This window comes from Pogona vitticeps, chromosome 10 (assembly GCF_051106095.1).
Source record: "Pogona vitticeps strain Pit_001003342236 chromosome 10, PviZW2.1, whole genome shotgun sequence".
Taxonomy (NCBI): Eukaryota; Metazoa; Chordata; class Lepidosauria; order Squamata; family Agamidae; genus Pogona; species Pogona vitticeps.
The window spans coordinates 1,970,083-1,993,842 of NC_135792.1; the positions used below are offsets into that span (position 1 = coordinate 1,970,083).

At 41.9% G+C, this 23,760-nt stretch overlaps 1 long non-coding RNA gene across 1 annotated transcript; it reads right to left on the reverse strand.

Moving 5' to 3' along the window:
• Positions 1–3,294: 3,294 nt before the first annotated feature.
• Positions 3,295–22,153, reverse strand: LOC144584378 (uncharacterized). The gene is made up of 2 exons (XR_013538580.1): positions 20,333–22,153; positions 3,295–20,225 (listed from the first exon to the last, which is right to left on the reverse strand). It is a non-coding gene; the product is annotated as an uncharacterized LOC144584378 (long non-coding RNA).
• Between the last annotated feature and the right edge of the window lie 1,607 nt (positions 22,154–23,760).

The following is a 23,760-nucleotide window of genomic DNA, read 5'->3' on the forward strand; positions in this document are numbered from 1 at the left end:
AGCAGACATTGTCTAGGCTGGATGCAAGTGTTTCCGTAACAATGTCTGTGAATTCGCTCTCCCACAGTCCCCAGGTACCCTTGTGATGTATCCCACTGGCCACACATTTTCTGTCTGTAAATTTTCGATGCAGTAATAGTAACTTTGGACATTCGGATTTTCTTCTAATTCCCCTATCCTGCTTGACCAACTTTCTGTAAATGATCAGTACAAGAACAGGAACAGGATGTCTGTAAATATTTAAGGGACCTTCTCTGAAAAAGTGGGCCTTTTTTGTCCATCACAGAAACCACTACTCTGGCTCAGTTTTTCCCCACTACACGTGTGGCCAGTATTCATGAATCCCACTCACCCCTTCCTACCATGCATCCATGAACATTTTGGGACCGGAAGAAAGTTATCCCATCTAGCCCACCACTACCTTCCTTTTAGAAGGATCCTCCTGCAGGATCAGTCCTTAGATGGATGCAGCTCCTTTGAGAAGCTGGGGCCCTCAATTCTCAGCTGAGTTTTGGATATCCAGATGTGTACCGTTGAGTTTTTGTTTCGAGTGTATGAAATACAGCTGGCTCCGAGTACCTTTGTTAGCCTCGTCTGTCTCTTTGCAATCAAAGTTGTGCTCTGAAGTCATTAGGATAAAATATTGGTCCTTTTTCTCCAATTGTACTTTTACAGCAAAAGCATGTAGAATAAGAGCATTAGAGGGAATTTAGAGGGAGGCTTTGGATATTAAATCTTCACCTCTTCCCTGAGATAACATAGCTTTGCAAATCGGCAGAAGACCTTTGTTTAAACTCCCCCTGCAGCGTGACCAGGGTGGATGGGTGAGTGGGTGGGAGATAGTGGGGGCGGGGGGGGGGGAGGCATGACACCCTGCCTTTCATTGGCTGGGCTTTACATAATACCCAGCAGCAGGACTGATATTAACCTTGATGGCATTGTGATTGCTATTTACTGTGCAAGGCAGGTAATGGTAATCTTGAAAGGGATTAATAAAATAAATTAAATGATAGAGATATTAATGCCATTACCAACAACCAACAGTACTTGACAGCATAAGAAAAGAAACTGTTTGCCATTAGTAAGGAAAGAGAACCGGGGGGGGGGTGGTGGTGGAATGTCTGTGTGCATGGGTGGGTGGGTGGAGAAAGCTTAGCGGGCGTATACATCAGAATTCCTGACATTTCATTGTAGGTAATAAACTTGATTCTCCCTGCAGGAGAATCTTTCCACAGGATCATTCTCCCATCTCCTTCCCCAGACATTCCCTTTTATGTTTAGAGATAGCATAGAGGAAAGATCCCTAAAAATAATGACAGAAGCCCCTAGAGCTCTTCTCTCTTTTCCTGTCTGGTGCTTGATATGTGTTGCTATGGAGTGGTGTGGACTACCAGGGGTAGGAGTAGAGGAGGTAGGTTTTGGGTGCCAGAACTGCTCTCTGCTCATGGCAAAAGGGAAGAGACTTTCTTAGTCACAAGCAAAGCATCCAACTTCACATGCCCACTGACATGCAGAATGGCATAGTGGCAACCACATTGGGCTGGATCCATCCTTGTAGAACTTTTCTTCATTTGGGTCAAGGGAGGAGAACCCAGAGCTTCCACCATTTTTGCTGGAAGCCTTCACCGTAAAGACATAAGACATAAGAAATTTATTTGTCATTGCGCTCACAAGTGGGTGCAACGAAATGAGGTGCTCTTCCCCAAGGTAAAGCTGGACAACACTACAAAAAAAAGTTAAAATATACACAACTTTCACCATCCAAATATAGATACCCCGTTTTCTCTCAGCAATTAAAATTCCACCAAAAACCTATGGCCCCGCATTTAAACTCAATACTGCACTTGGGTAAAAACTGTTCTTGAATCTGCTTGTCCTTGCTTTCAGTACCCTGAATCTCCTTCCTGATGGTAATAGTTTAAAGAGCTGATATCCCGGATGAGAGGAGTCTTTCAGTATGTTAGATATCTTCCTCTTACATCTGTTCTTATACAATTCTTCCAAAGAGGGGAGTGAACAGCCAATGATGTTTTGGGCCGTCTTGATCACCCCTTGAATTGCCTTTTTCTCTGCCACTGTGCAGCTCGTGAACCATACACAGAGACAGTAGGATAATATGCTCTCAATCGAACTCCGATAGAAGGTGATTAACAAACTCTCAGTCAGTTGTTGCTTTCTAAGAATCCTAAGAAGGTGTTTGCGATTTATATTACCAGAGTCTTGTGGGCTAAGATTGAAGCCCTAGCTATTGAACAGGACCAATAACTTCAGAAATGTGTAGTTTTCTGGCTATCTCAGTCTGAAGGCAAATTTGTGGGCATTTTCTGCATTGATGGTCACATCTTCAATGGGTGCAGTATTACAGTGGGATAATTCACCTGAACTGACCACCTGCTTACTCCCCTCCTTTGAAAAATCTTTGTGTTTTTTTTCAGATATGCTTGTCAAATTTAGCAGTGCATCACATAAGTACTGTGTCATTTCCTAAATAAATAAAAATAAAGTAGATGAAGAAAATTCGGGATGAGACAGTGGTATTAATAGGGTGGCCCTTTGTTCCTGGAGGAAACTGAACTGACTGGTAAATGTGGCATGGAGTCTTGCAAGGGAATAATGAATCTTATCAGTGTGGATGACTATGGCAATTTCAGCAGCTGAAACTACTAGGGGCCTTGTTTAAGAGATTTCAAAGCAAACCAGGTGTTCCTCCCTGTGCAGTCACACCCTAATCCCAGAATCCCACAGGCAGGGAGGCCAGAGTCATTTCCATCCTAAACAACCAAGCAAGCAAACACAAAGACATTGAAGTATGTGGAGTGGATGGGCGGATGGGAAAAATTCCCAGAGATACTCTTGGCACTATCATTAATATTGAACAGGACTAATAACTTCAGAAATGTGCAGTTCATAAACTGATAAGCCAAGATTTTTCAGGGCTTTCTTCTCAAGTGATCACAAACTAATGGTAGACCTATGATTTGATTTGGGTGGAGAAGAAAAAAACACAAAAGAGGGAAGCAGGAAGCACACAACTCAAAACCAAAATTTTTTTCCTTCTTCTCCTCTTTTTCTTTTTTTCTCCATCCCCCTACCGACTGAGACTGAAAGTACATCTGGAAATAAAGCAGTGCCACACACCTGGAAAAGATTGTGTGACCTTCCTGGCCTAGGCAGCGACCTTGCCATTGAAGCTTGTCTGGTTAGAGCTGGCTGCAGTGTGAGAAAAGGAGCAAATGGCACACATTTGCTCCTTTTCTGGCTGGCTGGCTAGCTGGGAAGGAAGGAAGGAAGAAGTCCTGAGAAAGCCTCTTTGGAGAATAAACATAAGCAAGTGTGTGTGTGTGGGGGGGGAAATATAACCAGGGACAGTGGTATGGCTCAGTGGGTTGGAGTGGCAAATCTCTGCATTCTGGGATGGGGGCCAACCATCTGGAGCATGTGTGGCTGGTGGGTTTACATGCCCTGCTGTCTGTGTGGCCCTGGGCAAGCTCCATGCTGCTAGAGCATGGGAGGAAGGAAGGAACTTGTGTCATACTATATGGATTGTCATTTGTGCTTCCTTCCTTCCTTCCTTCCTTCCTTGAATTAATTGACTCTGGGTATTATTTGTGTGCTTTTTAGCACCAGATGTGTGTTGAATTGTAGCTCTGCTTGGTCTGGATGTTCGTTATTATTGAAGGAGTTTTTTTATTTTATACATTAATTGTTGCTGTTTTGTTATTGTATGTAATTTTGCTACGTAAACCACACTGGGAAGTCTGGTTTAGAGAGACAAATTTCTGGTTTAGAGAGAGAGAGAAATTTTAAAAGCAGCCTGGAAGTGTTTAAATAAATACATAAAACAAATCCATGTATCATTCTTCTCTCCTTTTACTCTTCTTTTTTCCTTTCTCTTTCTTGCTTTTTACTTTTGGATTTGAGCTTTTAAAAGGCTGTAAGCCTTGGGTATGTGTCTCTGTTTGGGTGAAAAAACAGATAAACAAAATATATTTTTAATGTTCTTCTTAGGTGAATTTGCTCGTGTAACAGGCCTGGCAGGCAACTTCATATTGTTCCCATTTTACAGGTGCAAAGTAAAGGCTGAGGCTGAGCATGGTTCTTCTGAGTCAGTCCCCTTTTTGAAGCTTCTGGCCCTTAGAATTTTTGTTGCCTTTTCAGCCATTGTGATGTCCGGAAAGTCTAACTTTATTAATTCCAGAGACCCAAAATAGTACAGTGCCAAAAACTGATAAGCCCTATAATAACTAACACAAATTCGTTAGGACAGCTTCCCTTGAGGTGTGCTTGTATCTCCCTTTTAGCAGAGGACAGTCTTCTCAGCAGCTAGCAGACAGGTCACCCAATCATGGTCTTCCCCTCTCAGCTGAGATGGATTCTAATTCTGTTAAAATTCTGATTTTTCATTTGGAAGTATAAATTATCATATGGAATTTGATGCTTATTTGGCCTCTCTTTTTTGATGTTTGCCAGTGGCCAGCTTCCTTCATGGGATGGATGGATATGGGTGCACAGGCGTTCACGGCAGCAGAATCCAAAACACAGCAGATTTTGTTCATGTCTTCTCAGCGTCATCACTGTGCCATGTTTCTAGGGTCCGCTGTTGGTTTCATTCAGCCCTCTGAGCTGAGGGAGCTCACCGCAGGCAGGAAATCAATTCTTTTTATCGTTAACCACTTTACTACTTACAGGAGCTCCTTTCATTCAGAGAGCTAAGAACTTTGCAGGAGGCTTTTGAGATTTGCCTACTCTTGCTGAGCAGAGTCCAGGGGATGCTGGGATGAGATCCTTCAGGAACTGCTGAAGCTGCTGCTCTGAAGGATCACCTGCTTTGCCAGCGGCAGTGACTTAGCACACTGGCATCTGGGCTGCAGATTCCACATCAAGCAACCACATAGTGCATAACAAAATTTCTTTCATTATCAGAACTTTGGAAGAACTCCATGGGTGCCCACCACAAAGCAGGACAGGCTTGTGTGCAGGGCCTTCCTGTCAATTTTGAATTTGGGGGAACCTCACACTAGCCTAGGAAACTCTCCTCTCTTGTGCCACTGAGTTATGGTTAAAAGACTGTCTGTTTAATCTAATACAGGCTGGCCTCAATCTGCAGATTAGCTCATCATTGTTTGGTAATTTGGTCACGGGGCTGGGTGGACAGCCCAGTGGTTTAAGTATCTGGCTGCGGAGCCAGAGGTTGAGATTTAGATTCCTCACTATGCCTCTAGGAAAAAGAGCCAGCTTGTGTAGCCTTGGGCAAGCTGCAGAATCCCAGGATGCCCACAGGAGAATTTGAATGGTAAACAACTTCTGAGTATTGGATTTCTTGGATTTCTACAAGGAAAATCCTGAAAAAGTCAAAATTGACCTGACAGCACATGGTGATGATGACTATTTTTAATTGGCCATCATCAGATAGGAGTGGTTTTGTTTGTTGGTCTGATTTCTCAGGTACTAGCTTTGAAAGATGAGTGTGCCTGGAGGGAAAAATGATTTAAGAGGAAAAAATATGCATTCTGCCAATGGTGTGATTTGACCTTTTCCTTTGAGAAGCAAATGATGTGTGCACACATACATGTACATGCAGAAGACAGAGAAGGACTGGCTGGTTGTTCAAAAAGAAAAATGTTAGCAGCCCATCCAGAGCATCTAATCCTTGGAAATCCAGTACATCAAAGCAGCTGCCATTCTATTTTCATACAATATGTACAATCAGCATGAAATCATTAATCACACAATTTTGTTTAATTCACACAAGATATAATTCCCACTCTCTTATTGGGAGTACTCCTAAAACACTTGCACTCTCATGGGGCAAAGAGAATAATTTTTGGAGAGGATGGTCCTTATCCTCACACCAGGCAAAAAATTGTCCCTTCCTCTGAGATCCAGCAGCCATGATCATTCAGGACGAAGCAGGATGGCAGTAAGGCCACCCTTGACCATATTTAGGAGGAGGTGGCTGGTATTTGGCCACCGTCTGGGACACGGAGCCTGGCTCTCATTAGCACACAGGTGGAAAAGGATAATATTGCAGTCTGGAATAGTGGCGGGCTACAAGCACTTGTCACAGCAGATGCAAATAAATCATGTTACAGTAGCCCAGACTACAGGTCACAAATCTTCCTGAAGATAAAAAGGAACCATTCATTTCCATGTCTGAAAAGTAACTTCCATGTGCTTCTTGTTATAAAAGAATGGATTCCATATTGGGAAACCTTTCACCATGCTTGGTCAAAGACAAGGGAAGAGCTACCAGGGTGATCAGATGGCCCCTTCCAGATGTCCTCTCAAAGTAACACTTATACCTCCTTAGCTCTAGTTTTCTGTCTTGTCTACAGAGCAAGTGTTTTGGAGTGCCTACAAGAGAAATTTCAGCTCTGGTCAGTCTGGAGGACAGAATCAGAGATGTGGGAAGCAAATAGGAAAGGTTCAAGCAGACCTTATATGTTCTACTACACATTACAGGGAACACATCCTTGGGAAAAGAATTCCTTTAATGCTGAAATATGTCTGATGGTCACAGTACAAGCATTTCACATCTTCCGTAGTTGGCAAATTAGCTTTTTTGTTTTGTTTTGTGATTAGTAATCAGTGCTGGGATTTTTAGTAATTGCATAACCAGGTGATCGTGTTCAATTTATGTCTGTGAATTAACAGTAACCACTTAACATCTTCATAGTAAGGTAAAAGGTAGGAAAGAAAAAAGAGAAGAAAAAAGGACACATACTACTCAAAAAAATCCAACATATGACTTGAGTGCAGAAGCCCTCAGGATGGGAACTCAAGTCCTGGCACTCACTGTCAAGTTGGATTTTTTTCTTCAGTGACTTGGACTCACCTCATGACTCAGAAGTTTCCCTTTTTTCTGGGGAAAAACAGCATGTTTTTTATAGGGATTCGGACTTGGGGCTTGGGATTTGGGACTTGGTACTAAAAACTCAGAGTCAAACTCAGGATTTGATGCCAAAGACTTGTGAACCTCCCTGGAAGCCCCTGGAGTTGATTTCCATGTGTGCAGGTATGCAGGTGACCATCATGTGCCCAGAGCCTCTCATCCATCCATCCATCCATCCCAGAGAATGAAGAACTAGCTAACTGTTTTCTTGGAGAAGGGGAAACGCAGTCAATGACCTCAGCCATCAGTGTTTGCCTAGAAAAGCCAAGAATGGGCAGTCTACCCAAGCCTAATTTGCTCCCTTTCCCCCCTTTCCTTGTGAGCACCCCCATACTTTTGGAAGAGGAATGTGTAGGAAGTGTTTTCCTTAGGTGTCATTTTAACTGTGTCCTCTTCAGGCTTACAATCTTACCTCATGTTTGCTTCTGAAGGAATTATTGGCCTAGCACAGCCTAGCAGCATCACAAAGTGGAGCAGAAAGCCAATGGCTAAAGAGAAACAGATGCCTTCTGAAGTACATACCTGCCCAGCTGCTGTAGTATCTAATCAGAAAGAAGGTGGGATGTGAAAGCCCAGTGCATAGTAGCAAGGACTTGTGGGGAAAGGGGGGGGGGGTCAGTGGCAGCACAGAGGGAGAGAGAAATATTTGGCACATCTTTTGCTGAAATTCAATCTCCATGTCCCTATGCAGGCCCAGGCTTCGTCTGCTAACTTTTCAATCAGCTTTTTAGGATACAGTGAATTTTGTCATAATTTGTTCAACCAGAACCAGATGTGCTTTTCTCTCCCTCCCCCCCTTAACAGTGCAGAATAACAAAATCATATTTGTTCAGACCACAAGGCAGGTAATAAATAATGGTGGATACAATGCTGCAGCTTAACATTTTTCAAAAGGGGGTAATGAATATTGCTGAATAATTTAATCTGGGAGGTTTTCTTTCTTTCTTTCTTTCTTTCTTTCTTTCTTTCTTTCTTTCTTTCTTTCTTTCTTTCTTTCTTTCTTTCTTTCTTTCTTTCTTTCTTTCTTTCTTTCTTTCTTTCTTTCTTTCTTTCTTTCTAAAGCCATTTGAAACTCTCTGGCTTGATAAGATTTATTTTCCTGTTGGGTCAAATCCAATCCAGAATCCCAGGAGCAGAACAAAAGGGACATCCAGCAGACATGGCACCAACAGGACAGATGGGTGTCACAGTCATGATCCTGCTGAGGAAAAAAAAAGCTTGTAGTGCTGAGGATCTCTCTTTCAGATGCATTGGCTCTCTAAAGGTCTGGTCTGTCTGGGCAAATTGGGTGTTGTCCACCTCAACCCCAAAATCCCTGTCAATTTGCAAAGGAGTTCAGTTCGTACTTAGGCTGTACCAAGATGGAGGATGGATGGCAAACAAGATGTAGTTCTCTGCAACTCTGGTGAATTCACCTTTTGTTTAAAAAAACAACAACAGTCTTCAATGCACAGCCACTGAGTATAGTGGGAGCGGGTTTACAGCCTAAAGTGATTGTTCTTTGCCATTAATTTGATTGGTAAAGTTTTTCTCACTTTTGGCATTGGGGCCAGCCCTTCTTCCTGTTTACCTGGGCTTCTTTTTGTTTTATTTATGCCTTCTTCTTCCTTGACTTCCATTAGATAACCAGCCACACAAGGGCTTCTACATGTTAGAGATTCCATTTTACCACCCCACCTCCTTTCCCCTTCATCATCTAACTACAGATGATGACTGTGATTAAACTTACTTTTTCTACTTAAAGATGCCTATGCAGTGATTTTTAAAGTACAGAGCGGCCTAGATTTGTGGGTTGAGGGGAGGGCTGGTGAGGCTGGGCTATGTCTCTTGCCTTTCTCTCTGTGTGTATCCCCACCCCACCCCCGCTTTGTGCTCGGCTAACAAAAGGAATAGGTAAATTTCTAATATAAAATCCTTTTACCAAAAATTCCCACCACCTTTTTGCCATATCAGTTCCTATGAGCATAAACAGCCACTGCCAGTCTGGGGTAAAAGATTGACTTGGACATTTTCATAATTGTGGATACAGTTCCTTGTAATTCTTGGCTGATGAAACAACACATTTGAGTGGGTCTAGCCAGTTTTCATGTAGATAGAATTGCTGCAGCCACACAGCAGTCACCTTTCCAGACTGTACAGGAATTCGTAGCTAATGATAGGCATGGCAATGGCATAGAAGAAACAATTTGGGTGAAGCTCTTTAAAGGCCAAAAAGCAATATATCGATCTTTATATAAACTAAGAATTTTTAAATGGAATATCCACACTACAGCACGTATCTAGGTGGACAGTGTATTTGGCATTTCATTTGACCCCAAATTGTTAAATTACATTTCTATAGGTGATAGCTGTGGATTATCTATAAATTACAACTACTTATTACAGAAAGCACATCATTAGAGGCAAGATTTTTTTTAAATGCTGAAAGTTCCTGATTTTTACAGCAGGGGATTTTCATTTCTCTTATAGTTTGCGAATTAGGAGCTTGGCAATAAATTGCTCTGTTTTGTGATTTATCTTATGGATGCAAATACAGGTTTTGTTTATATTGGTGGGCCTTCAGTTTACATCCTGTTTTAGTTCCAAATAACATACAGTAGATCCGTTGACATCAATGGGACTTACATGAGGGTTGACTACAAAATTTGGTTGAATCCTGGGAGTTTTTTTCAATTTAGTCACAGCCATCTTAGTGTGCAGGTTAGACTCTAAAAACGAAACAAAACACCGGATTCACTTCTGGGTTTAAAGCATTGGAATTAAATTTCATAAGACAATTTTTGTGAGAGAATGGCTCTAATCAGAGGTGTATGTGTCTATATGTGTGTGTGAATTGTGTGGAATGCTTTGCTGAAGAAAAGGCCACTTAAAGTAAATGCTAATGACTTAAACTGTTATTCCTTCTGTGCTTTAGAAGCAAAATTAAAGGAACACAGGCTCCCAGCCTGTGCCTCATCTCCAGTCACTCTTGAGAAATTCCCAACGGCATTCCTGGGCTCCCCTCTTAAAAGAGGGTGAACCTGGAACCACTTACAGGAGAGGTTTAATAAGAGGCAAAATGTGTTTTTTATTTAGTATTTGGTTGCGTGAAAAAGATGAATTCTTGTTTGCCGTCTCCTGAGAAAGGCAAAGTCATCTGGGCATTTAAGGGCTATGATGGAACCCCTTCATCGGCTCTCTTGGCCACATAAATTATTTCCTCCCCCTCCCTCCCCCCACCCTGGAGGCTGAGATGAAATGGCTGCATTTGCAGAATCGATCAGAAGATCTAGGAAAACTTGCTTTGGTTGGACTTGCACATAATATTGATAAGTCACTTCTGAAGACTACAGTTTCCATAATAACCTAGCAGAACTGCTAACCTCTTGACCTTTCTCTGTCCCTCTCTGTCGCTAAGCTTCATTGCCATATTCTTAATATGATGGTTGTTTCAGTGTTCTCTCTTCTGCTTTCATCTCAACAGCTCCAGGCGGAGCAAATTAGGAAGGAACGTGACCAATGCTTTCCCACAAGGGTTTGGGACTGTGATTCAAAATGCAGCTCTAGAGTTGCTGATAATTTATTCCTTAGAATGGATCATTGATATCTGCAATGTCCCTTTTATAACCAAAACACATCAAAATACAACTTGGTCCCCCTAGCTGAAAAGTCATATGAACAGATGAATCTATTCTTTCTCACACTGGTTTCCTTCTCAACCCAAATGGCCCATGGATCCAATCGCCAAGGAAAGACACACCCTGCATCTGATAAGAAGCAGCAACAGCATTCTTAAATGCCTCTCTGTTGGATGCAATTAAAAAGCACCAAGTTAGCCTTGTGGTACAAAACTCCCTTCCTTTCAAGGGATCAAGTTTATGACTTTGTGGTGTGAGATGGTGCCAGCCGTGCTGCTGTTTTCACTATTCAGTGTTGAGGAAACACATTTCATCTGTCTTTGATCCCAAGATCTGGACTGCTAAAACTGATGGCCACAATTAAAGACAGTCCTGTTGAAAACCTGACCTCTGTCTGCTCTCAACTTCATGTAAACTTTTCAATATGGCTGTAATTTGGTATTAAATTACCCATGCTTTATTGCTTTCTAGCACAGCTCTGTCCTGTTGCTTTTTAAAGATATAAAGGCTAACATAAAAGAAAAATGGCAGCATATCTGCATAATTATGTAATTATATACATGTTTTCCTACACTTAGAGAGCCTTTTGTGTAGTTTATGCCTCTTCAGAGAAGCTGTAATAGATGGGGAGAATAATTCCTCTGCATTTCCAATGTGTGGCATTAGGATGAGCCCCCATTCAGCACGGTGAGGCTGCTTCAAGAGCAAGTACATGATTCACGCCACTGGGAAGAAGATTGTGAAATGTGCCTCTTTATTCATCTCCCCCCTCAATAGACACACCATCACAGAGTCTTCAATCATGTGCTTCCAGGAAGAACCATTACACGCAAGATACAGCTTAAGCACCAGTTTTCTCTTTGAACAGCTCAAACTGTTTTTGCCTCCTCTTATAGGCTGCTCCACCCAGTGCTCTCCTTTGTTATCTCCCTTTATAGCATCAGAATGACTTGCTTGCTAAATAAAAAAAATTGTCCCAAGAACTTTGTTCAGTAGCCACTCTTCAATATCTCTCATCAGCTCTCAGAAACTTAGCAGGATCAGGCCTGGATTAATAACTGGGTGAGAAACTACCAGGAATACTAGTGATCTTCAGATAGGGATGAGAATGGATTCTACCTAAAACCCTGCAGATCTGCAGTGGCTGTCAGAGTCAACAACATTGGACAAGATGGACCAGTAGTCTGGCTCCGTATAAGGCAGATTCCTATTGTCCTCCCTCCACTATCAGAGTTTTCCCCACTTTTAAAAAAATCCATCTTATTAAATGTCAGTACACATAGGCAGGAATTGTACATTTTTACCTGCTCACACCAACTCCCACAGAATTGTGTTTTGACTTTCCGTTTTTCAAAACAGATAGACTATTCTTTTCAGTGAGCATCAAAATGGGCTAATGAAACCCAGCTCCTGCAACTGTTTCTCAAAGGGCTTTGTTTCTAGACCTTTTTGTCTTGGTGGCTTCTCAATATCCTATAACATGTTCTGCCCAAATGATCAACAGCAATAAAAGGTATACTGAGGTTGGCCAGCCTGGAAAGCAAAACTGATTTCTGATGTACAGTCAAATAATGTACTGAGTCATTTCCAGAAAGGTGGGGAATTTCAGGTACCAGGCCAAAATGATGACAAGAGTTCTGTATTTGCATGTGGTTTTCTCTCTGTTGCTGAGAATTTCAGGTGACCAAGTGTACGCACACACACAGTAACTGATGTAGATCTGTGTCTAACCAAAATAAAATGTGATTTCTACCATTAAGCTGTAAAATGTGAACTTGAAATACAACATGTGTCTAACACAAGCCACCATCAAAGTTATTTTAGAGCATGCACATGAAGGCTGAGCAAAAATTGTCTCCTTAAATTATCCACAATATGTGTGGACAGCACAAAGTGGTGGTAGGGGGTATTTTGCCAATTATTCCATGGAACAAGATGGAATTAACCTAGAGATGAGGGGTGTGAGGATTCTGTTTTACAAAATTTCAGCTCACTCAATATTGAACAAAGCTGTGTTCCACTATTCATTGTAGTAGATAAAAATAAACCATGGGCTGAGAGGTCTGGGCTTCTAGGAGTAGTAGGCTAAAAAAGTAACTTTTTCTACTTACGTATAGGGTTCAGTGCAATTTCCAAAGCAGATGTTGCTTAGTCTGTGATAAATCATAAAACACTCACTTTATATATGTGTGTATGTGTGCAAAGATGCTGCCCTCAACCATCTAGACAAGGATATGGTATCAAACAGGATTTGTGCAACATCTGCTTATTTTTTTCTCCTTATTCTATGATGCTTCTCTTCAGTACTCTCCTTGGTAAAAACCAAACCAACAAAACAAAGCTATCCCCTCTATATGTCCATAATGTCATAATTCTTGGGGTCACATACTGTACTATATTACAGAAAATTGTATTTCCTGCTATCTAAGTGTTCCCTGTGACATTTATTTCCTTCAAATTCCTGAGCCTGGATAATCAGACTTGCAAATACAGCCTGCGTTTACCTCCTCCAAATCAATTACAAAACCATAAGCAAATTAATTTGCACCATGCAGAGTGAGGCATCCTTGAGCTAGGATAAGCAGACATCTTTTATCTCTGAAGGGAACTCTGATTGTAACAACATGCTAACTGTATCATCAGCTTTCAGCAGCATTCCACCAGGCAGCATCCTGCCACAGTTTGCTGTTTTCTCCATTGCTAGCCTTTAAGACAGGAAATGGTTATTTTCACAACAGTAGACTGATTCGGCTAGCCCTGTGGATATTTATCACCAGTCCTTTATCTTTACAGACAGACTGGAAGTGTATGGAACCATATAAAATGCTTGGACAAGTATCATAAGGCCAAGTGCCACAGATAACAAGTTGAATAATACATGTATCTCTGTTTTTGAGGCCAAGGTAAGTTATGGATCTCCCAGGAGAGCAAAATATTGAAGGAGATATTTTTGGAGTGGTGCTTATTAAACTTAATGTTATAATTAATGGGACATTTTGCTAGGTACAAGGATGTACTGTATTTAATTTTTGGGATTTTGAGCCAGTAGAGTTTATGGTGAATGGGAGAGGTTTTTCTTTCCACAGTCATCAACATCTCTATAGGAAACTACATTCCAGAAATACAGGATCTGTTCTCTTTAATAAATCTTGGTAAGTACAATGCTAGTGGAACTCCCAGCTTTTTAATTTAGGTGATTAATCTCTCCAGTGTCTTGTTCTTTCCACTGGTTCCCTAGACTGCTTTGCCATTGGGGCCTTCTTCACCATTCTTGTGCCACCTTCAAATCTTCTGCTGTGTTGCTTTCTACTATGCCAAGATCTTGTGCTAGATTTAGAACTAGGACAGTGATTGCCATCCTTTGCTTCTCTAGATGTTGGAGTTGAGTGACCATATGTCCTCTTTTGTTGTTTGTTGTTTAGTCGTTAAGTTGTCTCTGACTCTTCAAGACCCCATGGACCAGAGCACGCCAGGCCCTCCTGTCTTCCACTGCCTCCTGGAGTTTGGTCAAATTCATGTTGGTGGCTTTGATGACACTGCCCATCCATCTCGTCCTCTGTTGTCCCCTTCTCCTCTTGCCTTCACACTTTCTCAAGATCAGAGTCTTTTCCAAAGAGTCTTCTCTTCTCATGAGATGGCCAAAGTATTGGAGCCTCAGCTTCAGGATCTGTCCTTCCACTGAGCACTCAGGGTTGATTTTGTCCGCTTTTAGACCATCTCAACTTAAGGACTCTCGGAGGGCATTCTGCCATTTGAAGATGGCCTCCATTTGAAGGATTGGGCCAACTCTGATTTAAAGGGGAAGAACTCCAGAGAGGGAGATCAGGAATCTTGAAATTCCTCATCCACAGTTAGGAGCCCCTGAACAGCAGATTAGCAGCAGGCATGTGAGTTGGTCAGTTAGAAGTCTTTCCCACTGGAGTGAGATGCATAATAATTCTGTTTACTTTTTAAAGACAGCTTCTGATTTTGCATTTGTGCATGGAAATTAGTGCATGCCATTTAATGTAATTAAGTATCCTACTTTGTTCTCTTATTTCAACACTGCATCTACTCCTTTTTCAATGACGGGGAAGTAGCTAACCGGTCTTGATCTCAGCCCCAGAAGTGCCAGGCATGATGGCTAATGGTCAGAAATTTGGGGAGCTGAATTATAAAACATCTGGAAAACCAAAGATTCAGACCCACTTTTCCTAGAAAGTTAAGGAGCCATGGACCAGCTAGGTCCCAATGGCTGAGTGAATACATCAGGGGAACAAAGTACAAAGGGACCTACTCATTCTTTAAAACCTCTCATTGGTCCTCCTGAGTGCTCATCTCCAGTGATATTGGGTGTATGAGTCGTCCACTAGTGGGTGCTGCAGCTCCATTCCTGTAGCATGCAAGGTTAGCAGGAAAAGACTCTGGGTGACACTTTCTTAGGGAAGCCAAAAACAAAGGGCTTTCTTTCCTAAAATTAGAAGGAACGTTGGTCCTCTTTGGCTTGCTGTGGACTCATTTTATAATTCTGGCCAACATTCTGGCAGGTGTTTCATTTGTAGGCTGGGGTTGTTTAAAAAATTGCATTTCACACAGCACATGGGGCAGCCGCGCCTCAGGATCGCAGGCTGCAGGAGTGATGTGGAAACTGAAAAGGAACAGTAGTTCTTGGGAAGGAAAACTTGGGGTGTGTGTCTCTGCACTTGTGTTTGTATGATTGCAGACCCATGTTCTGTGCTCGTGGCAAGTGTGGGTGTGCCTGTTTTAATATGAAATGGAGCAGATTAAGATAAAGTCTCCTTTTGATATTTAGAGGAGGACTTTGATGCTTTAGTGGGAAAACACTTAGCCCTCCTCCTCTGTCATTTGCCCTGCTGTTCTGTACCTGCTCTACTTCCACAATCTGTAGAAATAAAAAGTGGTTGTGCTCTGCCAGGAGCAAGGAGGAATTCTTTCTTCTTCCTCTCTCAATCTGGAAGGTTTCCGTTTGTGCTTCTCAAACTCTCCCGAGATAACTAAGGATCATCCAGGGCAAAGAAAATAACCTTCTTTGTGACCAATGTAACTTTAATTGGGAGGGGGGCTGCCCTGTAATTGGTAGAGTTGTCTCCATGGTGGAGGGCTTCTATCAGTGTCCTTTTAAACACTATTTTTGGGATTATGCAGCTTCTCTGAAACACCCTGAAATTCATCAAAACAAGCAAAATCTCCTACCATGTTATCTACCACTGGAGAAAGGAGAACCGAGGCAAGAACGGAATACAGAGACCTTCTGTATTCTATAGACCAAGAGACACAACCCAGAAGGAACCTTTACTGAATGTTTGGGTTTCAACTGGAGAATGTATCAGTTCATAAGATGAGTATTTTAACATGGGGGGGTACCTAGCTCTGTGCACAACACAGGTTACAATCCATGGCGTCAATGCTTTAATCTCATTTTGAAACATATGCTCAGTTGCTGCTGCTTCCACCTGGAGAAAGAGAGTATTTTCTGCCATGGGTAAAGCAAACATTTCAAGGATACTCCTCCCACCAGTCCATTATATATTCCATTCTCTTCTACCATCAAGCCCTGCACATAATTCCGCCCCCCATTCCTCCTCCCATAAGTTAGCCTTCATGGTATGGTCTGCAGACACTTAGTTTGATTGCAAGTAATAAAGGCAGATTATCCACAGGGTGGGTTGAGTGACAATTCTGCCTTGCTCTGACCCAGTGCCCAGAGAGATAAGAATTAATCTTATAAACCTCTGCACACTTCTCTACTCTCCCTGTGATCTCTGAACAACATGGTGGGGTTTCATTAGCTCTCTTTGTCCACCGTTACATGAAAATTCAGGGACCAGAGGCAAGTAATGCACAAAACCCCACAATAACACCATTTGGGTTTGGCCTGGAGGCAGTGCTAAAAAGTATTTATTTGGGGAGGAAGGTCCTAATCCTGCTGGCACTCAAAACTGTGTTGTTAGTTGATGTTTTCAAACCAGGTTATTCAAATGTGTACAGTTTGTGGCACTACAGAAAAATTACCTGCTCTTACTGCATAACTAGTAAAATAGCGGGGGAGACAGAAGAGATGAAGGGAGAGAATCAGTACACACACACACACACACACACACACACACACAGAGAGAGAGAGAGAAGAGCACATTCTTTCTTTTCAACAAAGAATATGGAAGACATGGTCCTTGGGGGGGGGGGAAGCCTCCTAGTAAAACTCACTGGGCTGGTAAACCACATATTTCCAGTCTTCACTGAAGTTTTCCTCGTCTGCCATTTTGGCATTGGTAATAGGAGAATTATGGTGATGTATAAACATATTCCCTTTTTGGGAAAAGTGACATTCAAGTTGGGATTAGGGATAAATTAGGTCCTGTCCTACCCAGTGTGGTGTAATAGATAAGAGTGATGGACACCTGGGCTTGTATCCATGTTAAGCCATGAAAAGTCACTTGGGATGTGGAACCAGTAAAGCCACTCCTTAAATATCTCACTCATCTTGAAAGCCCTATTAGGGTCACTATTGGTTGGTTCTGACTTGATGGCACATAACTAAAACCTCCCTATTATTTCTGCTTACCTTGTTAATTGACCCAAAATATCTAATATTACATATTGGCATGAATAACAAGAACAAAAAAGAAAGCCCAGTTCTGGTGTCATCTTGAAGACTAACAGATTTATTCTAGTGTGAACTTTTGTGGAAAAAAACTGTTACAGTACTTTTAAAGTCTGTGTTGTTTTCGTATGCATGCTAAAAGCTACTTTTTTTGAAAACAGTTGCCTACTTAACTGTAGCATCAGAGCTACAGTTTTGCAAAACTGCTATTTTTTTAAAAAAATTGATGTGATAGTTAGGGAATGTGTGTATTTGTGTGTATATGCACATGTGCCTGTGAAGCGTACCATCAACCCAGCTGTCAGTCCAGGGTAGCTTCTGTCCAAAGCCTAGTTCTCAAATCATAAGAATGAGCAGCAGAAAGATTTGGGACTGGCATGTGTGCAAAGAGCAACCTGTAGGTGTAAAGTTCTGTCACCTACCCACCCCTGGGGTTGCCAGGTCAGCAGCAGCACCAACCTGTTCCCAGAGGTTTCAGGGTCCAAAACCTAAGAGTCATGGGCAGATCCTTCTTACATCTGATTAATGAGACCCTGTGATATCTCAGAAGCAGAAGAGGCAAGGACTGGATCAGCAGCACAGGCAGGACATAGACACCTTTGTGGTCAACCAGAGAGGCCTGACACCAGCTGGGAAGGAGTGGAGACAGGGGTCTGGACTTCAAGGTCACCACACGTGGAAGGGCCAGACTTTCTCCCTAGTGCTACTTAGCCCAACATTTATCTTCTTGCTTGGAGTTCTGGAGACATGTTTTTTCCAAACAAAGTAATACAAGTAATACAGCCCTGAAGTATATAATTTGAGCTTGTTTCTTGCCATTACCTGGGGGCCATAAAATGGTCCTTCCATGCACCCTGCCCCCCCATTTCCAGTTGATTCACATGATCTACATGCCAGCCAGTCCTTCAGGACAATGTAGGACAACCAGGGAAAGCCACAGGAGAAACTGTTCACAGATGCCACGCTGTCCCTTTAGCATTTGAGCAGTTGTTAACATATGGAACTGGTTGAGATGTGGTCTGTTCTGCTTCGTGAGCCAGTCACTAACATTAAGGCACTCTTCCTAAAAAGGGGAATGCCTCCCCTTTTTAATTGACGAGAGCCTGAGTTGAATGTCTCCTAGGTCACATGGCTACCAGGACAATATTCTAATCCCAAATCATAGTTCTGAATTCTAAATGGGAATCTCCTGAATGCAATCTGTCTTTCTTCGTTAAGGCTCTGTGGAGCACATAGAATTGAGCTAAAGAACAACGGTGAAAGGTCAAGCGCAACTGAGGTGACCTTAAGGAGTAAACAATTATTCTAAACACTGTAGAGCATTCCTTTCCCAAGCAGGAGCTGCTGCTGCTGCTGCTGCAGAGCGATTCCCAGACAGTCAAGTATTTAGGTCTTCATGAAATGCCTGCTTCCCCCTACTTGTGTTAATACAGACATTAAGCCTAATAGTATCTATTTAGCATAAACAAGAAGATAAAAATTATTCCTGTGATTGAAATGTTTGTTATATAGCGCTAGGCACCTTCGTATGCTCATCGGTTTTGCATTTTAATCCACTCTACGCTGGGTTTTACGATTGATAGATTAGTTTTAATCCTCTGTCTAATAATGGGGGACTGGTGAGATTTATTAAGCAGGCAGGGCCTGGGCTCTTGGATTTAAGAGGACTCACTTGGACTTCTCTCTTCATGCATATTGAATTTGAAGGAACCGTCAGTGGATCTCATTGGAAGACATCTGGAGGGGCCTGCAGACTTCACTAAGCTGTGTGTCAGAGTGCAGGAAGTGTTTCATTGATAAATCAGGCAGATGTGGAGCATTCATGGTTGTGTTCAACACAGCAGATAGACGAGGAGGAGGAGGAGGAGGAGGGACACTGGAAGGCTGGTGAATCTTACCAGGGAAAACTCATGTGAAGTATGGTTCAGCTTTGTGCATGGGATGTTTACCCTGAATCACAAACTGCACATACACTGCAACACTTCAGAGTGTGTCTCTGGTTTGGAAGTTTCTCAGTCAAGGGGAACAGGAAGTAGTGGAAGGAATAATCAGTTCCTGCTGCTAGTGGCACCCTCATCTGTGAGCAGCCTGCAGTATTCTTGTTGGTCTGTTCAGATATCAGCCTTAATAGGATATGTCATTTTTACAGAACCTCCAGCTTTCACACTTAGTAGGATGGGCTCTTTCTTTCTCCTTGGTATTCTTTACATATCTTCTTTTTCATGGGCAGCTTACAGTTTTTAATTAACTCCTTAAAACCCAACCAAACCTGTGTGCACCAAGACAGTGTATTTTTAATCTGCTAATGCCATTGCTGCACTCAGAAATTGGGAAGTAGGTGACAAAGCTGAGACAAGCACCATTCAGAGTGTTTAAGACCAGGAGTAAGCAAGAATGAATTCCTCAGAATGTATTTCTCTCCAGCGCCTTTTTGTAGTTTGAAAAAGGAGTCAGTTTCTGAGTGACAATGTCCTGATTACAATATAGGCACTTGAGCTGTCTGTTATGGAATAATTTGATTTGTGAATGAATTATTCATAATTGGAGCACCGAGTCAAACACACACCCCTTGGATGGAATAGTGCACTTTGGGCATTTGAGGTGAATTTTAGAAAGAAATAAAATCCAGTCCATTGATCATAATTCAGCACTTTCCCACTTAGACATAATAAAAATAAATTCTGCACTACAAATTGTCTGGGAAGATATGCTAACACCACATGAGCTTCAATGTGTTTATACAAGAACCCCATTAATGCTGGAATGTGGGGTACAGCAACAGTTGGTTTTATTGGCTCTTGAAAGAGAAGCAAGAAAGAAGGGAGGTTGTTCCTTATAGCAAATGGCAAGAAGATGCATTGATCTGAACTGAGCTACTAAAATTAAAAGAGGGGTACCTTAGCCCCCCCCACCAAACAACATACATCAAAGATCAGTATCCATTACTTACAGAGTAAGTATGAACAAGGAAGGACTTCATTACTTGTCACATGTTCAGAGACAGAGACAGGCAAAGCTTTCTGTTTCCAATACGGAGGTCCCAGAATGAGAGGGAAATTGCATGAAAGTGGTTGAGGGATAAGATAACCAAGGGAACAAGTAGCAGGTTTGCTGTCTGGAAAGAAAGAAAACACAGTCATCAGAATTGCATTGGTTATGAAGTAAGTGCAGTGGTGTAAATCGCAGTGGTGAACAGAGGCTAATTAATTAGTTGCAGCTCACCTTCCTCGTGATGCACCCAATCGTGTGGCTGCCATGTGAGGAGGAGTACAAGTAGCAGATCATTGGGTCCTTTGTAAGAGAAAGGCAGGGTAAAATTATTTTAAATAAATAAACATTAGCAGCTTGCCACTGTGATTTCCACCATGGCCCTTGGCAGCGCATGAACTTAATAACCAATATGATTACAATCCGGTTGCTCAGACACATGGAATACAATAAGTCAGCCCCAGGTCTATTTGCACATTCTAGAGTATGTGCAGAACATGGTTTTCTTGATAGGAAATTTGGTTTGTATGCTGGATTTGGAAAGAAAACAGAAGACCGATTGCCCCTCCCTATTTTTTGTAAGAACTTGCATTGCTGCAATACAAAACACAGTAAATAAATAATAAAAACTAGTTTACAGAATAAAAAAGAATGAATAAAACAAAAAGTCACAAGGTCTGGATTTAGATTACATGTATTTTTCAAGAGAGTGCAGCTGATTTCTGATTCGTGGTTCTCCAGCAAAAGATCCTATGTGATTCATCTAGAAACCATACCTGATCTTCTACCTGCCTTTCTGGTCTAAGCTAGTGATTGGCAATTTTACTTTTCTGGGATTACAACCTCTGGAATTCTATAGTTTGTACAAGCAGAATTCTTGTTTGCCCTAGGGAATCTGGGACTTGTAGTAAAAAAAAATCCCATCTCAGATGCAGGGATTAATTATAGCTCCTTCCTTAGCTCCTGAGACTTGCTTCATGTAGATTACCTCATTTACTCATCCTGGGTTTGCAAAATGCTGTTCGATGGGTCTAGCCAACCTCACATGTTGTGATTTCTTTAGCATCCCCTGGACGATCAGTGCAGTTTCCATCGCAAGCAGTGTGGTGGCAGTATATCCACAGAGACCCATAAGAAAAATGTGCCGGTATGTTTCTCTTGCACTGAAGCTTTCATCTTTAAAATTAAATGATCAATTACCCACAGCTACCCCCATGCGTGTACACACACACACACACACACACACAGTGTTTTGTGCATCTTTGATGTAAACTATTTTGAGTAGAAGCTCTGGGCCTTTATTAGTTGTTTGCTAACACCCCCCCCCAAAGCAGGAAGCAGTTGGCATTGTAGAAATAAAATGTTTTCACTTAATAAACTGAAATATTGTAGTACTAGAACCAGAGAGAGAGAGAGAAACCCAGAAACTTTTTTCCACTGGTTGTAGAGTAATATGGAAAAAGAAGAGGCAGCAGAACATGTCAAAAGCTGATGAAATAAGGCTTCATTAATTTTCACCAAAACAATAACAGTAGTAACAACAGCAACAACAAACAGCTCTCCTTATGAGAAGAGAGCAGAGGCAATCCACCTTCATCAGATAAATGGTCTGAATAACCAAATTCAAGAAATCAGTACTCATTTGTAAAATGCATTTGTTGTCACAGTGCCTGGCCAGAAACAGAATAATCCTGCTTGAAAATAAAACAAAAGTGAGAAAATGCATGAAGAGGAACCTTTAATGTTTGTTTCCTTAAACAATGTGTTTCTAAGGAGCAGATTACCATATTAGAGCCTTCTGTATGTTTACCACTATTGATGGACATGTTAGCATCTCTTCCGTAGTCCACAAGAATTCCTTCCTTGCTTCCTTCTTTCCTTCCTACCGATTGGCTGCAAATCGGGACCATTCAAAGATGTCCTGCAGAGTTGAAATCTAAGGCTAAGTATTCTGGAACTACTTTCCATCCTTTCATTGTTTACTGAAGTTCCACCAGGCTAGGCTTTTCTTCTGTTTTTCTACTGTATTCCTGGAATCAGGTCTCACTCCCCATTGACTCTTTGTACCGTTCATCACTTGGGATTAGGTATTATTTCAGGTACTGTTTTGGTAATACTTTTGATTCCAAATCACAGCCCTGTTGTTGCTTCCCAATCTTTCTTTTGTTTAAGGGTGGAGAAAAAGTGGTTAGGACTTCTAAAAAGAAAAACATAGGGCTGGGGATATATTTGAATTGACATTTTCAGTGGATATTCATGAACATCCACTGAAAATCTTGAGACGTCTTGTAATTGATGGCCTCTAATTAATATTTGTAAACCTTCATTGATGACATTTGTGCCTGTACAAAAGTGCTGCATAGTTGGGATGTTGTTTCTATAGTATGCAAATATTTTTTATTTATTTTATTTATTTAATTTATATCCCGCCTATCTAGTCCAATGGATGTTGCTTATGGTGCAGGGAGGGTGGGGGAAGAGAGAGTTGGTTTCTCTTTGGTCTGTAGAAGTACAATGTGTAGGCAAAGAGACTGAGAGGACTGAGAACAGGTCAGGTCCTGGAGGGACAGGCTCTGCGTCTGCATTCATTGCTTTCAGGTTCTTTTTAGATCACTTTCTTGGTTCAAAACTGAGCTGGAAGAAGGGAAGGAATCTGAGAGGATTTAATAAGAACAAAAACGGTCCCCATATATTGTGTCTGTTTTGCAAAGGCAAAGAGTGAGGCCCAATAAATCTTTTAGGTTAGGATATATTTATCTTTTCATCTTTTCATTATTCTTTAAAAAGGACTTCTTGGGACTAGAATTACACAATGGGCAAAGCCAGGGGACCTGTCTCAGAAGGGCAGTTTATTGGTTGCCCTTGCAGATGGAAAAAGGGTCCCTCAATGGGATTATGTACCTTATCATAACCTATCAGCCGTCTGATCAGAAATTCATAACACCATCCATCTATTTCTCAACCCGGCAAAGTCTGCCTGATTGGATTTAAATAGGCAAATGCTAGACTTGGGCTCTGACATTTTCTCTGCCCCTCCTTGTCTTTACCTTTTGCCTGCCCTCCCTGTCAGATCATCATCTGTCTTTTCCTTCCTTCCTTCCTTCCTTCCTTCCTTCCTTCCTTCCTTCCTTCCTTCCTTCCTTCCTTCCTTCCTTCCTTCCTTCCTTCCTCTTCTCTCTTGCACCACCATTTTATATTAGGCATGAACTAGCATGATGAGAAGTTATCAGAAAATGGAGGATGGATGAGGGGAGAGGCAGAGAAGCGGGGCGAGAGAGAGATGCACACAGAATATAATAGGAGGAAGCGGGGAGGCTGGGAGAACTGGATGGCAGAAAATTGTAAATTCTTGCTGTCATCTCTCCTGGGACAGTAAAATCTGTTTTTAAAGGCCGTCTTTCCCCTCCTTCAATTATTTTCCCCCTTTCACCACTCACCCTTAAAAGGAAATATTTCAAGATAAATTATCCAGGTGGTATCCTTGCTCAGCCAGCAGAATGGCCCAGCAGAGGAGGATCTGTGCATTTCCTGCCCCTTTGCCTGCCTTTTACATATTTAATAAAGGACAACAGAAAGCACCAAAAGTGTCCATGAAAGGTTTTCAGAGGCAGGGGGGCCAATCAGGTGTCCCACCCCAGTGAATGCCCTAGTAATTCTCAGGT